Source organism: Carassius carassius, chromosome 1 (assembly GCF_963082965.1).
Source record: "Carassius carassius chromosome 1, fCarCar2.1, whole genome shotgun sequence".
NCBI classification, from domain to species: Eukaryota; Metazoa; Chordata; class Actinopteri; order Cypriniformes; family Cyprinidae; genus Carassius; species Carassius carassius.
The window spans coordinates 40,211,767-40,228,531 of record NC_081755.1 but is presented as its reverse complement, the minus strand read 5'-3'; the positions used below and the strand labels follow the sequence as shown (position 1 = coordinate 40,228,531).

The 16,765-nt window shown below is 41.4% G+C and overlaps 1 long non-coding RNA gene across 1 annotated transcript in view; it reads right to left on the bottom strand.

Moving 5' to 3' along the window:
* Positions 1-16,448, bottom strand: part of LOC132122538 (uncharacterized) — a 59,551-nt gene extending 43,103 nt beyond the window's left edge. The window contains exons 1-2 of the long non-coding RNA XR_009426397.1: positions 16,347-16,448; positions 15,234-15,348 (exon numbers count right to left, since the gene is read on the bottom strand). This is a non-coding gene — a long non-coding RNA (uncharacterized LOC132122538). The remainder of the gene's footprint in view (positions 1-15,233; positions 15,349-16,346) is intronic.
* Between the last annotated feature and the right edge of the window lie 317 nt (positions 16,449-16,765).

Here is a 16,765-nt window from a genome sequence, read left to right as displayed (position 1 = left end):
GGGCGGAGGAGGAGGAGACAGGCGTCTACCGTTCCTCAAAGCCCAGAGGACGTTCCCGAGGTGGTGCCCGATGCTGTTCCGGAGGCCGACGCGGTGCCCGATGCCGTTCCGGAGGCCGAGGCGGTGCCCGATGCCGTTCCGGAGGCCGATGCCGTTCCGGAGGCCGAGGCGGTGCCCGATGCCGTTCCGGAGGCCGAGGCGGTGCCCGATGCCGTTCCGGAGGCCGATGCCGTTCCGGAGGCCGAGGTGGTGCCCGATGCCGTTCCGGAGGCCGAGGCGGTGCCCGATGCCGTTCCGGAGGCCGAGGCGGTGCCCGATGCTGTTCCGGAGGCCGATGCCGTTCCGGAGGCCGAGGCGGAGGCCGATGCCGTTCCGGAGGCCGAGGCGGTGCCCGATGCCGTTCCGGAGGCCGAGGCGGTGCCCGATGCCGTTCCGGAGGCCGAGGCGGTGCCCGATGCCGTTCCGGAGGCCGAGGCGGTGCCCGATGCCGTTCCGGAGGCCGAGGCGGTGCCGGAGGCCGAGGCGGAGGCCGAGGCGGTGCCGGAGGCCGAGGCGGTGCCCGATGCCGTTCCGGAGGCCGAGGCGGTGCCCGATGCCGTTCCGGAGGCCGAGGCGGTGCCGGAGGCCGAGGCGGTGCCCGATGCCGTTCCGGAGGCCGAGGCGGTGCCCGATGCCGTTCCGGAGGCCGAGGCGGTGCCCGATGCCGTTCCGGAGGCCGAGGCGGTGCCCGATGCCGTTCCGGAGGCCGAGGCGGTGCCCGATGCCGAGGCGGTGGCCGATGCTGTTCCAGAGGCCGAGGCGGTGCCCGTTCCCGATGCGGTGCCCGAGGCCACTCCCGCTCCGCCCTGGGGGACTCTGGCGTCGACCACGAGGACGTGGTGGTCCTCTGCTCCGCCCTGGGGGGCTTCTGCTCTGACCACACGGACATGGTGGTCTTCTGCTCCGCCCTGGGGGGCGCTTGCCCTGACTACACGGTTGTGGTGGTCTTCCGCTCCGCCCTGGGGGACTCTGGCGTCGACCACAAGGATGTGGTGGTCCTCTGCTCCGCCCTGGGTGGCTTCTGCTCTGACCACACGGACATGGTGGTCTTCTGCTCCGCCCTGGGGGGCGCTTGCCCTGACTACACGGTTGTGGTGGTCTTCCGCTCCGCCCTGGAGGACTCTGGCCTTGACCACAAGGGTGTGGTGGTCGTCTGCTCCGCCCTGGGGGGCTTCATGTTGTTTTTTCCTTTTGTTTTTGTGTTAATGTCTGTCCCTGTTCCTTTCTGTTAGTCTGGCCCTCCGTCCCTCCCCCTGAACCTCCTCCGGTCCTCCTCCCTCCTGGTCTCTGTTTTGTGTCTGTCTTGGAGCGTCTGGGAGCCACTCCGTAGAAGGGGGGTACTGTCACAGTGTCTGGGTTGTGTTCCCTGGGTTCCCACTAGGTGTCCTCAGTTCCCACGGTGTTTATCATATTATCACTTCCTGTCTCCTTATTTGGTCACCTTCCTCCTTGTTTAGTTAATTGATTGTTTCCCCACCTGTCTCCTGTTTCCCCATAATCCTTTTGTGTATTTATACCTGGTCTGTCTGAGTCTTAGTCACGGAGTCCTTGTTTAATGTTGTATATTAATTCATGTCCGTCAGTTCTTGCCCTTGCCTTGTCTTCGTTTGGTTTATGTTTGGATGGATGTTTTTGGTTACGACTCATGCCTGGACTGTGTATTCTCTTTGGATTACCCCCTTATTAAAGACGTACTCGCAATTGGTTCTCTCTCCTGTGTTTTCCGTAACACCGATCGTGACATGTAATCTTAAATCAGGCAAAAGTAGATTTAGTCTTGTACTGCTAATATACCGAAGCGAAAGGATTTCTTTTAATTGCTTTCTTTTCAAAAATGTATGAGTGTACCCGAGAGTTCAGCTGAATGACCAGCAGCTGTACGCTGGAGTGCACTGATGTCAATCAAACACTAGCTCTCTGCCTTTACCAATCAATGAACTAGGACACCTGTGGGGTGGGTCAGAAAAACTGAGTGGCCTATTCTGAAGTCACGACATAAGAGTGTTCACAATTATAAAATGGGAAAATCTTTTAAAAAGGTAAACATGCCAAGTTCCTAGAAATGCACTATTTGTGCAGCATTCATGTTGTTTCATATGAACAAGGAATAAATGTAATGATTTCTACAAAATATCATGCGGTGTGAACAAGTAAAAACTAATAGCATATTTTCCTCACACGGTTATACATGCAATTGTACACGTCTTAAATCATTATTTAAATTATTATTATTTTTTTTTTTTTATAAAATAAGTGTTTACAATGAGCAGTGTATACACACACATGTATATTTATATATTCTTTTTTTTAAAGTAAAACAAACATAGAGCAATCATGATGAAAAGAAAATGTTCAGAATATCAGAAGTTATTTAAAACAGAAATCTTTTGCAACATTATAAAAGTCTTTACATTATAAAGGTATTTCCTTTACTTTGATCAATTTATTGCATCTTTGCTATATAACAGTGATAATTTCTTGAGGGGGGGGGGTACAAAACCCAAACGTTTTGAACAGTGATCAATGTAAAATAATAACTGTTTGATTAAGTGATAAATATAATTTGCTTTTTGTGGGTCACATCATGTGACAATTTACAACTTGGACTAACCTGCCTTGTCATAAAAAGATTGAAATGTCTTATATTTTGAGAATTCCGAGGGTCCTCTCTGTGATTACCCATTTATACTTTTAATAATTATGTTGAACTTGTGTAAAGATTGTCTTTTTAAAAATGTTTTTATAATGCCTTTCGATATTATTTATTGGTATTTCCCCCACATAATATCACAATTTTAATTACGGAATGAAAAAAAAAACATTCTAATAATAGAAGAGGACCTATTCAAGCAATTATATCTATGGAATGCATTTGTTTTTTGAATAATTTAACAGCAAGCAAATAAGCACCTGCTGAAAATGGTATCCAACTCCCAACCCTGAGGCCACACACAACAGAATAAAATGACAGAAGCAACACTTCATTTGTCAAATATTCCACTAGTTTCCTGAACAAGTCAGTCAGTTTCCTTAGCTGCATATATCTAATGAAACTAGCTGTCACTTCCTATCTAGGATAGCGGGGGGCACTCTAGAAAGTCTAAGAAATGCTCATTTGGGCTGGCCTTAAACAGTCTAGAAACTCTGAAGAATGAAGAAGTTCCAGAGCAGGCAGCCTGAAGCGGGAAGGCATAGAGTTGCTTTTAAGAATGCACTTTTAAGTGAAAGGGATGACATCTTGCATCACATTTATTTCACACAGCCAAAGGTGCAAGAAAAATGCAAGAAAAATGACAATGTCTGATAATTTTACAGTTTTTAAAAGTCAGAAACAAACACGTTTCAGGGTAGAAGCAGAGAAGAGGCTGACTGGGTTCTGATCAAAGCTACAGATAAAAAGGGTAGAGGGGGTGGACGTGGGGTCCCTGGAGAGCGGTAACCATCTGAGAGCAGATTAAAGTCCTATTCATTGATAATAAGGAGGGAACTGTAAAAAATCCCCATAGTGAAAACATGAAATAGGTCTGACCTGTGATCCATCTCGCTCGGGAACATGTGTTCGTGATGTAGTTCGATAAATGCAGGTGATACAAGGAAGACAGAGCTCTTCTTTTCATGTCCATTTTAAAACCAAAGACAAATTCACCATTGTACAGCTTTCCTGAAACAGGTCTGAAAGTATGCAAGACTGAGTTTGGTAGGTATTTAAATGGTAGATCTTCTGAGACGGTCCTAGCTGCAGCTAAAAGAGGTGTTTGAAAGGTCATTGTGTGGCATTCATCCCTCTAGCCAATAGGATTTGCCATTCTCAGTTATCTGGAATAATGTGGACCTGTAAATGGTGCTTGTTACTCAAATGGGTCACGAATTTGAAGTACTGACTGCTCATTAAATTAGCATTACTTTTCCTATAAACAAAACATTTCCTGCAATTGTACAGCTATTTATTCCTGTAGCATTGAATGTTTCAGCCTCCAGGCCATCGGCAATGTCAAATCACCCCCGTGGTCATTAAAAATCTCAGAACCAGTAAATTTCAAGCCTTGCTCTCCCTATTTCAGCTACCTAATGATACTCAAATGTCAGACTGATATATCTGTAATCTTACTGTAGTGCGACGGATGAGTTGGTCAGAGCAGTGGCACATAGCTGCTGTCCCATTATCTGTCAGCTGCTACATGCGACTGTATGTGGATTGGCTTCTTTTTCATTGAAGCCCACTGTAAGGCAGGTGCTATACAAGTGTAGCACTGCAGTTATCAGGAAACATTATCGCACTGTGAAAATGGGGCATTTTGTTAATATTCGCCGTGTGAGATCTGATAGGAAAACTCATATAAACTAATTGTAATGCTGTTTCAATATATTTAGTGGAGCCAAAGATAAAACGAATGCAACATGATTCTCATAAATCGGTTGAATTTTTTAATAGTAATAAATCACTGTGGATATGAGGCATATACCACAACAAATCAAATTATGTTGTCCTTGTGCTTGATATAGTATAAATTATCCTATGTCTCATTTATTTTCACATCTGTACCTCATTATAGACTCATTGGAAAAATGTGCCTCTATATCTACATTTTTGCAATATGCAAAATTCCATGTACTTCATTACTGTCCACATCTGAAATGAATACTAATGGTTTTTAAACACCAACAACTTTTGTTCCTTTTTCACACAGTGATTACAGGAGCAGACTAACAATTAAAATTTATATACATTACAATAGTGCATTGCTTGTAAAATAATAGACTTTTGATGTTTGCATCATATAACCAGCTCCATATTTATGGCTCTTGGGATATGTAAACTTGCTCAGTAGCTCACCTGGAACTGCACTGCATGGTGATCTGGTATGAGTTTCTTGAAACATGAGTCATGATACATACATTACTACATACATAGGCTACATACATAAATATTAAAGACTTGTAGAAACAAGATAAAATGGCATGGTTGCTTCAACAATGTTTATATCTTGCATAACGATGCTTTTGTTAACACTACTTTATATATTAATTAGATTTGGGTAGGCTTTAGTGTTGTGTGTATGATAATTTTTAAATGTGATAGGGCATTTTAACACCATTCTACTTTGAAACTGTGGAGTAATGTGCAGGAACAAATAAAACATCACGTGCAGAAATGTCTCAACATTTTTAATGATTCTGGTTTGCAATCTAAGCACAAAATCTTGTGATATGTATGCTTTAAAACATAAAGCTTTATCAGTGGTGGTTAGAAAAATAATAAAGTTAATTCAAAACCACCATATACTGTAAGCTATTTGAAAAATCAATAAGTAATGGATTTATCAAAGCAAACACACATCGCCAAGAAGGAAGAATAAATGTGAGAGGCATGAAAACATTACATGAAAAAAAATAAATGAATAAATAATAATAATTATATATATATATATATTTCTCAAATTGGAGAATCCTTATAATTGGACACTGAAAGAGGAGAGCCTAATTGAACACATCCAGAACCCTAAAACCTCATGGAAAGAGTGTATGAGGTAAAATTTAATATTCAGAGTTTCTGTCTATTTCCCGCTCAGACCTCAGAGTGAGCATTGTGACCCATTTCGTCATCTGTGTTTTCAGCCCGGTTTCTCTGCGCTCATCCCCAAACAGATGGGTACTGAAGAAAGCAGGCGGAGTTTTGGCTCCAGCACTAAATCATGACACCTGCCGCCCTGCTGGCACATACACCTCACACCACGGGCTGCCAGGGCCTCATACCACCCCAAAAACAGGCTAGGCTGTTCCTCTGTATGATTATGATACTATTGCCAAAACAAAGCTAGTATGAGTATGAGCAAATCACATCATTTGGTTATAGGCAAACCTTTTAAGATAGCACAAACATTAAGATCACATCTGTTGTGATGTCTATCTTAATAAAATGGCATTTAAACTTTTTTTTTTTTAATGAAAAGTGTATGTAAACTTCTGTTACTTGGTGTATTTGGGTAACGCTAGAAATACTTCAACAATGAAAAATTAAATGGAAACGAAAAAAAAAAGTCTAGGCATAATTAAGATTCTAGCAAAATTACACTTACGCAAAAGGCGAACTAACCTTCTGGAAGATTCAAGGTGTTTTGCTAGTTTTAAGTGCAAATGTCTTACCCCAAGCAGCATATTCACTGATTCATGCTTGTTTCGGACTGAGGATAACTCGACTGTATAAGCTTCACGAATGGTAGGATATATTGTCCCCTGATTAACCACAGCCATGCACTAGTGCTATTCATAGACACTGTTACTCCACAGATGTCTGTGCTCCCGCTTCCAGCAGGAATGTGACAGTTTCCAGTCTCACATGTAGATTGATTAATGACTCACAGCTCCCCCAGAAACTCTCTCTATTTCCATTATCAAGCACGGATCATTTAACCATGTTCTATCAAGATGGACTTTATTATTTTTATGTTTAGGGTCACACAAATGATGTCTTCGTAAAAATAACTACAGACATTTTGAAATCATCCTGTTGTTTTCCTTGTCAGCTGATAACCCCAATAATAAGAGTGATGTATAGATTTTATTCATGCTTTATATGTGGGGGGCTCTTAGGCTCCAAACTTAAATTAATGTTACAAATTTCTTAAAGGATGCTTCTTGTGTTTAGTCAGTTCTTATAAGATTAGCAAAAGTAATAGAACGGAGTTGTAATCATTCAGTGTTAAAATATAATTCACAATTGTCATCAGCAACAGCTGTCACTCATTACTCATCCCTATATATTGGCTTGTCTAGCGTCTTGTGTTCGTGAGAGCGTTGTTTCATGTTTGTAACCTATGCCTTGCTTTCTTGTGTGTTTCTGCGTTGGATGTCCGTCTCTCCCCGGAACCCAGTCCACTCTACGCAACCCACCACCAAGCAACACCACTTACCTTCAGCTCGCTTCCCTGCAGTTCCTGTGTCACCTTCTCCTGCTGCCAACTCACTTCCGCCTCCCGGATTCGTCATTCCTCACCACCATCTAGGACTGTGCATTCCTCCCAGCGTTATTTGTGTCTCAGTTTTGTAGTGTCTCATTGTCTTCATTAAATCTCATTAATCTCACACTTGCTTCCTGCCACTCCTTCACCCAGTCGTTACAGAATGCTCTCACCAACCATGGAAGCAGCGAGCACCACTTCACTGTCTGAATTCATTCACCATAGCGTCAACTGCATGGATCAGCAGCAGGAGAGCATCGTGAACACCGGACGCGTGATCCAAGCGCTGGTGACACAGGTGTCCAAGCTCACCCAGCAGATTCATCAACTCACCTCTCCCACTACGCCCACCTCACCGCCTGCGCCGCCCGTCCCCCGGGAGACCTCCCAGGACCACTTCCGGCCAGAGCCGCGACTTCCGGCGCCAGAGAGTTACTCCGGTGAGCCAAACTTTTGCAAGACTTTCCTTAACAAAAGTTCCATGCATTTTGCATTGCAGCCCCGCACCTTCGCGACAGAGGAGTCCAAGGTTGCGTTTGCTCTTACCCCACTCCCTGGCAGGGACGTCTTATGGGGGACGGCGGTGTGGGAGAATCAACATCCGTGTTGCGCCTCGTTCCACTCCCTCTCCGAAGAGATGAAACGGGTCTTTGATCGAGCCGCGTCCGGCAGGGAGGCCGCTCACCAGCTCTCGGACCTGAAGGGGTTTTCCAAGTACTCGTTAATGATGTGTTGAGAGACATGCTAGATCAGTTTATATATGTTTACCTGGATGACATAGTGATTTTTTCTTCATCTCTCCAGGAACATGTTCAACACGTCAGACGAGTGCTCCAGAGATTACTCGAGAATGGTCTTTTTGTCAAGGCGGAGAAATGCGTATTCCATGCACAGTCTGTTCCCTTCCTAAGGTGTATTGTCTCATCCGAGGGAAAACGCATGGATCCTGACAAAGTTAAGACTGTGATAGATTGGCCATCTCCAGATTCCCGTAAGGCCCTACAGCAGTTTCTGGGGTTCGACAATTTCTATCGACGTTTCATTCGTAATTTCAGCCAACTAGTCTCACCTCTGACGGCCTTGACCTCCCCCAGTACTCCGTTCAGGTGGTCGGATGCAGCCGAAACTGCATTTACCAACCTCAAGAGCCGCTTCGTTTCGGCTCCCATCCTTGTAGCCCCTGACCCCACACGGCAGTTCGTGGTGGAGGTCGATGCATCAGAGGTGGGGGTAGGAGCAGTTCTTTCCCAACGTGCTGCCTCGGACGATAAGATGCATCCCTGCGTGTTTTTCTCTCATTGGTTATCTCCTGCTGAACGCAATTATGACATTGGTAACAGAGAATTGTTGGCCGTCAAATTAGCTGAGGAGTGGTGTCACTGATTGGAAGGTTCAGGGGTACCTTTCATTGTTTGGACCGATCACAAGAATTTAGAGTACATTAGAACTGCCAAGAGACTCAATTCCAGGCAGGCTCGGTGGGCATTTTTTTTTTGTCGTTTTGATTTTACTCTGTCGTACCGCCCGGGTTCCAAAAATTTCAAACACGATTCTTTGTCACATCTTTTTGATCCCTCTGCCCGCCCGGTGACTCCCGAGTGTATTTTACCTGAGAAAATAGTCGTCTCAGCACTCGTATGGGAGGTCGAATCGAAGGTCAAGACGGCCTTAGAAGGGGTAACGCCTCCGCCCGGTTGCCCACCGAATTGTTTATTTGTGCCGGAAGAGTTACGGTCCGAAGTTATTCAGTGGGGTCACTGCTCTAACGTTGCTTATCATTCAGGGATAAGCCGAACCAAGGGGTTAGCTAACCCTTTAACATGACACAATTGGCCTATATAATTCCTATGTTTTAGTTTTATGGGTGAAATGTATGGATGCAAGAGATTTGGTGAAGATGTTGTTGTTTACATTGTATTGTCTTTCAGGGTATCTGTCTAAAACAATGTAAGCACTTCAGCACATGAAATCTGATCTTGGACACTTTTCTGAGAAGTTCTTGAGTATATGGATTCACTCTTATTTTTCCTTACATCATCAAAGATACCTGCTGAGAACAGAAAACGCCTATGTTGGCATGAATATTCATGTTTGTTATTCACCAGTGGGTGCTGGAGTTTTATAGGAACAGTTAACAATTGTGCTTATGAATATTCATAATTCCAGGTCAAAAGTGAACACTTAGTTGTAGTGATGCACTGGTCTGCACTGCCCTTGGTGGATTCTCATTTCTATTTTGCTAATGTGTAGATATCAAGTCCTCAGGCTGCAGAAACACATGTAATAGTCTCCATTTTCATTGGCACTGCTATAAAAATGATCCGTTCTCTTTGATCTCAGAAGCCAGCTGTTTGAACATCTCAAGGTTAGTTTTGTTCTTTTCCCCCACAGCTTTATTTTCAGAAATAAATGAGGTTATTCGGTCCTTCATATTTTATTAGCTGCTTTTCCTCATCTCTAAAAATTTCTCTCTCACCTATATTATCCAATGAAACCGAATGATGTTTGAGAGACAAATTAAATAGATTGTTTAAAGCATGACAGACAGCTTTCTGACAGAAACCACATTTAACTAGCTGCTCTTTTGACAAGATTTTGACATGGACTTGTTCTGCAGTCTAATCATGACTCACTACATATTATGTGAGTTTAGAGACCAAAATGTGATTACTATGCCTCAGCCATCAGAAAGTATTGGATTTTTAACACAAAACATGAAACCAATTCTGGTCAAACAGACTTTTATTTAAACTGTCTGCCAAGTGGGCTTTGTTCACTAGGAATTGCATGTTGGGGTCTCTTTGGGATGTGCTGGCTGTATTTTGCCTATTGGCAGAACGGCTCTATTGCTTCAGCGTATGTGTCAGCCATTGTGAGCTCTTCAATACATTGAGCATGGCAGAGATTCAGTATGTCATCCGCCGAGCAGATGTCTACCGCAGATGTCCACAATGCATTCAAATACAGCAACCGAAGTCAAAGAATTCCAAGCTGTAGAGAATCAGCCATAATGACAATGTTAGGCTCCGTGATCCTCTCATTATACATGTATTTTACAATGAGTGTGAATCAGTGCAAAGCCTGCCTGAGGCGACGCTATTGCAAATCTATAAAAATCTGTCTTGAGTCAACCGTGACATCTGTGTACAGCAGCAACTAGAGATAAAGTCTATAATTATTGTGACTCATGGTTTGATTTAATTTAGGTTCTTTGTTAAAAAGACAGATTAAAAGAACAGGTGGGGAAATGACTTAACAGAGTTGTAATTAACAGAGGGAGTAAATATTTGCAGGGAGTAAATATTTTCTGCTGTTGTGCTACTCTCTGCTAATCAGTTGCCTTGCAGTTGTACGTTAGGGCAGATTAGGGAGAAAACAGATCTGCTAGAGGATGAGCTGCAAATGTGTGCTGTGGAATTCTGGGATTAGGTGTCACAGTAATTAAACTGCTCTGTGCACCCAAAAATGTAAATTCTTGTTCAATTAAAGTGAATGAGGATCACGTCGGTCCTTGGTCCCTATATTCATTTTCATTGTATGGACAAGAGCAACTTGGACATTCTGTTACATATCTCCTTCTGTTTTCTGCGGCAGAAAGAGAGTCATATGAGTTTGGAGCAATTTGAGGGTGAGTACAATTTTTTGGTGGACTTTCTATATAGCACATTTTAGTATTTTATATATATATATAAAATATATATATATAAGTAGACAGGCTAAACGTCGCTCCTAGCAACTTACAAAATTCTTTCAAAATTTGGATATGAATTGGGATCCCCTGTCAGAAACCACGTCTACCGGGAGGCCATTTAACCGAAAGATGTGATCTAGGACAGTGACCGCTGTCTCCTTGGCTGTTGGTAATTTGGGCAAGGGAATGAAATGTGCCGCCTTCGAGAACCGGTCCACTACGGTCAAAACGGCCGTCATGCCATTAGAGGGCGGTAACAAAATCTAGTGCGATATGTGACCAGGGTCTCGAAGGGACAGACAGCGGTTGAAGAAGCCCATCAGGAGGCCGGTTAGACGACTTACCACTGGCGCAAACTGAGCAAGCCAAAACAAAATCGTGGACGTCACAAGCCATAAGTGGCCACCAGAATCGTTGTTTAGTTCACCCAAAAATGAAAATTAACCCATAAATTACTCACCCTCAAGTCATCCTAAGTGTACAGTGTATTTTCAGATGAATACAGTTGGATTTATATTAAAGATTGTCTTTGATCCTTCAAGCTGTTTAATGCCACTCAATGGGTGTTGCATGCATCAATCCAAGCGAAGTGAAATAAAAAGTCTCACACGGGCCAGGGGGTGGGGGAGTGGTGGTTGTTGTGGTTGAGAGGAGAGAGAGTCATCTACAGAATCGTGTCTCCAGCAGTGCAGAGCTCGCTCAGGAAGGGCAGCAGGTTGGCGTGAGAGCATCTGCATGCACAGTTAGGCCATGAATTTTGGACAAAGGCCTGGTGTCAAGAAGGGCAGCAAAGAAGACTCTTCTCTTCAAGAAAAATATCAAGAACAGACTGAAATTCACCAGGAAGTACAAGGACTGGACAGCAGTGGACGGTGCAAAGGTATTTTCTCTGAGGAAGCACCCTTCCGACTGTTTGGGACATCTGGAAAATCGATTGTTCGGAGAAGAAAAGGTGAACGCTACCATGAGTCCTGTGATGTGCCAACAAGGAAGCATCCTGAGACCATTTGTTGGCTTGTTTTTCAACCAAGGGAGTGGGCTCTCTCATAACTCTGCCCCAAAATACTGTCAGAAATAAAGAATGGTATCAAAACGCCTTGCAAGAGCAACTTCTTCCATCGATCCATGTTATGAAGAACAAGGATCAACAGTATAAATACTGACTCATATTTTTTTTGCCAATAAAAGCCTTTAAAACTTAAGATATGCTTATCATTGGTTTTCAGTATACCATAAAAACATTTGGAAAAATAATCTACAAATACTGAAGAAGCAAACTTTGCAAAACTTTTGGCCATGACTGTACATCTAGATGACAAATAAGAGATACACTATGGGTGCAATTCATCTAAAATTAGCCCAGGAAGAAAGAAGCTGCTAATTATTGTCAACCTCACAAATCTCATCCCACGCAATGATGGTGAAACACCCGCACAACGTAAAGGAATTCTGATACGTCTACCACCAATAGCACCAATACTTTCCCTTCACGTCTTTCACAAATCTCAGCTTGCAGCAGTAAACAGTTAAAGCGTCTGATTCGGTTCCACAGTATTCCCCTGCAAACCTTCAGCGTTTATTAAAAATCTCAGTTATAGAAGACACAGCTCAGAAGCAGAGTGGGTATTATAAATCCCAAAGTATCAAAAAACATATTTGTAAATGTTGACATGAACATTGTTCTGTATTATCTTCTTTTATTCTGCTGGTTAGCAAAATTGCATGCTTGTAGATACTTGACAGCCAGAGTGTCTTCTGTATACTGTAGTAAGATGTGAGAATCAGGGCAAAAAAATGCTTGGTGGACATAAGCTGATATGGGATTTGCTCTTGTTATGATCAACCTGAACGAGTTTGAGAAAGGCCTGCAATTAAATTAGAGGAGGCAGGGCTGACTGAGCATGGCTGGATTAGAGATCCTACATGGACGGGTCTGAGCGAGACCCAGCTGGTCTCCAAGTGGAGCTCCTAATTGAAAGCCAGAATACCAAACAGCAGGCACTGATGGAGCAAATGAAACAAGATGGTACTGAGGGGAGTCCTGTGTGCTCACTCCTAATTGGGTCTCTGATGGGTCAACAGAATCATTATCACTCCAAAACATGCTGATTACCGACATCTTGTTTATCCGTGCGTCTTGGCGAAATCCCTGGCAAGGTAATAACATTAGCATAATTAGCACAGCACTTCTCCTATCCATTCAGAATGAAGCATGGTGAGAACTGGAATTAACCTAGAACAACTTATTTTTCCAAGAATGTTTAAAATATCACACAGATATTTTTTTACAGGCCTAAGAGACACTCAGCAATCACATCAACAGCTCTAAAAAACTGCAGGTTTCTGATGGCAGTTAATCTGTTGTGACCTGGTTTTTATGGCAGAAATTTAAAAGTGTTATGATTTTTTTTACCCATCATTGTTACTTGAAAGTAGATAATGGTTCCATGCATTGTGACATGTTTACCTGGTAGAACAGGTTTTTGTTTTGTTTTTTTGTTTTTTTACAGTTACTCTGTATTATTTTCAAGATCACTGACTATTTTTTCTCTGCAATAACAAATGGTGCTTTTTTCAGAACACATCTAGCATGAAGGTGTCAATAATGTCACGTCTGACCTTGTCTAACAATTTCAATTGAGCCGTCGAGTTGCTGCCAGTTTACTTTCATAATGAACAATGTATTTGACCTGAATGGAGTAAATGGAGCATTTTGAGTGAAAAAGGCAGCAGTTAGTTTTTGAAATGTGTGCTTGTAATGCATTTGCTATTATATATATATATATAGACACATTAAACCTGCAGTACACAATGGAGCCATTTAAAAGATGTCAATTTTCTGGCATCCAGGCTTGGGCTACACAAACACACCAACAATAAATGCCAGTAAGGCTCATCATTAATATGAAATAATGAACTCAGAATTTCTAAAACATCCTGAGGCAACTAGTAATTACACAAGCTTCAGTCTTGATCAAACCCTTATGAAGGTTTGAGATGACTGCACCTGAGAAGAGATGATGCCAGCTTCAAGTTTAACACACTTTCGCGTCTTCAGGCCGTTTCATGTTTACTGTGCCTACATTAAGACTTTTTGGTGATACGCAGTCTTTAAGTCCATATAATTTGTGCTGTTATTGATGGAAAAAATGTTTACTTATAGTAGTATTTGTAACAGTATACAAAGACTACAAAGTCTTTGGTGGCGCATCTGGCAAAGCGAGTGCCATGTGTGTGGCAGTAACCCGGGTTTGAATCCAGTCCACAGTGTTTCCTTCAGCCAATGTCTGTGTACAATGTTTCACTGATGTTCTCTGGATAGTTGAGTTGACTGGTATGCTGGAGGTGTTTTTCTATAAAAGTTAATTTATTGCATTAGAAGCACACAATAATTGTGCCATTAGCACACTTTCAAGTTTACATGAAATGCCAGTTTGTTATCAGTATAATATCAATGTATGTTCAACACTCTTAAAGTGTAACCGAATTGCAATTGTCACCAAAATACATGTGAAGTTTATGCTGAATGAATTCTGTATTTCAAAAAAAATTATTTCAAAAAATAAAATAAAAGAGTGGATATTCAAACTGTACTTCAGTATACTTGGAACAGTTCCACTTTAGCACAAACAAGTATATTTATTACAACTTTAGTTGAACTTAAACACCGCTTTTGCACAACTAAAATGCATTTAGTACAAAATTAGTTGTTCCAATTTAGCAGACTTTAAGTATAGCAATTTATAGTGTGTCAAAAAAAAAATAGTTATACTAAAGTACACATGAATAAATTGTAATTAAGTATACAATTTTTTTTCACTAGGGTGAACAGGCTATAATTGTAGTGCAATAATCCTATCATGCATGATTGTTATTATTGTATATATATATATATATATATATATATATATATATATATATATGTGTGTGTGTGTGTGTGTGTGTGTTTATGTTCTGCAGAAAAAAAGAACTGCATACAGGTTTGGAAGAACATGATCGTAAGTAAATAATGACAAAATTTCCATTTTTGTGTGGACTATTAAAAGGAAAGAAAAGAATGAACAAACTAATAAACACTATAACAGTGTATAAATAATAATACTAAAATAAAACTGCTATCAAGCTGAGGCAAACCCAAAATCACTGTAAGACGAACATAAAATGGACAATAAAAACAGTGAATTCATTACAGTGGGCTACAAGGTTTTGAATAAAAGGTAGAATGGAAATGGATAAACAAGCAAATAATCCTATATTTCCCAAGCTTTTATGACAGTAATTATAGCCCTTCTTGTTCAGGTGAAAGCCCATCCATGAAAAGCAGTGGGACTAAATATTCAGTCTACAGTGTGAGTGTCTGCCAACAACAGCAGGCATCATCAGGCCTGATGCGTCATGGTGGCAGAAAGACTCTCTCTAGGGGGCCGAAGGGGCAGCTGCCAGGATTCCTTCCGCCCCATTACTCCCACATAATTAGATCATCCCTGACAATCTCAACTGCTGCCACTGTTCTGGTGCAGGAGCCATCTGTGACAACATCTTACCTGCACTCATTTCTGACTTAATTCCTCTAATTCACACACTTTGACACCTCCTGCAGGAGTCGTTCAGCAGAATCTGGTCCCTGATTGAGGAAATTTGGAGAGTCTTGGAACTCGGCTTCACCTAAACACAAGGAAGAAAGAATAATAACCAAACTGGTCCCTATCACTTTCATTGCAAAGTCATATGTTGTTTAGAATGACATGACAGTGAATAAATGATGATAGATCTGTTACTGTTTGGGTTTCTTTAAGTTACAATAGGAAAAAAGCATGGGATTCTCTGTTTCATGACTGGTGTTACCATCATTTTGACAGCCCTTCTGTGTGAAACACCTCTACAAATGGCACTACCACTTAAAGGGCCGTGGGTAGGGATTTCAAAATACAGAGGCTATTTGGATTGCTATCTATGTTACGAGTCATTTGAACGTATTTGTGAATTCATGTTTTAATCAAATATGAGTGTCTCAATAGCCAAACTTTAATGTAGCCTAAATTGCTAATTGTATTGTATTGCTAAATATAACAAGTATTGCTAAATATAACTTGGCTGGTCTTCAAATTTCCTTTTGTTTTGGTTTAATTATATTTAAATAGACTAAGTTCATTAGATGCTATTTTTAAAAGAATAGTTCTTTTAAAAAAAGAATTTGCTGTCATTATTTTCTTATACCACTATCCTGTTAACACCAAAGGACAGCAGTTTTCCATACCCCGAAAGAGAAAATGTGGAAAAAATATGTCATTTTAAATAAAGGTGACTGCCAAAAGCAGAAATGTAAATAAGACAAAATGCATTCAAGAATCAGGAGTGAAACTATGCATGATAATGAATGAGCAGTTACAAATATTCATATTTCTAATTTACATGATAAATTGAACTAAAATGTAAACATTTGTCAAGGCAAAGCACAAAGGATTTTTTAAAACATGTTAAATTCTACATCCACAAATACGAAGGCACTGATTGCATAGTAAAACTGGAATCGATGAATTGACTCAAATAGAATGTGCTTGCATACTAACATGCTAATGGAAACACAGTGTTGAACTTAATTAAATCATCATTAGTGCTCCAAAACATAATTAAGCTTTAAATAAAAGAACAAGCACTTACAGAAAATACAGGTAAGATAAAACCAGCAGCAGATCAGAATGAGCCCATAAAGATGAACATTGAATTCACTTTTACCTGGGTCTAAATCAAATTACTTCCTGTCAGAGCAATTGCAAATAGGGGGAGCCAAATCACACATGCAACAACTACATTGAAGCAGAACAACACACACAAAACAATGTGATGAATATCATAAATCTGATGAGACACTTAAAAAAGTTCCATATTTTCAGTGACCAATGACTTTCAGGATTGAGTATTTACTGTAATGCTGTGTAGAATTTGTTTTTTAATGTGTATTTACTGTGTGTGTGTGTGTGTGTGTGTGTGTGTGTGTGTGTGTGTGTGTGTGTGTGTGTGTGTGTGTGTGTGTGTGTGTGTGTGTGTGTGTGTGTGTGTTCTTATTCATACTATA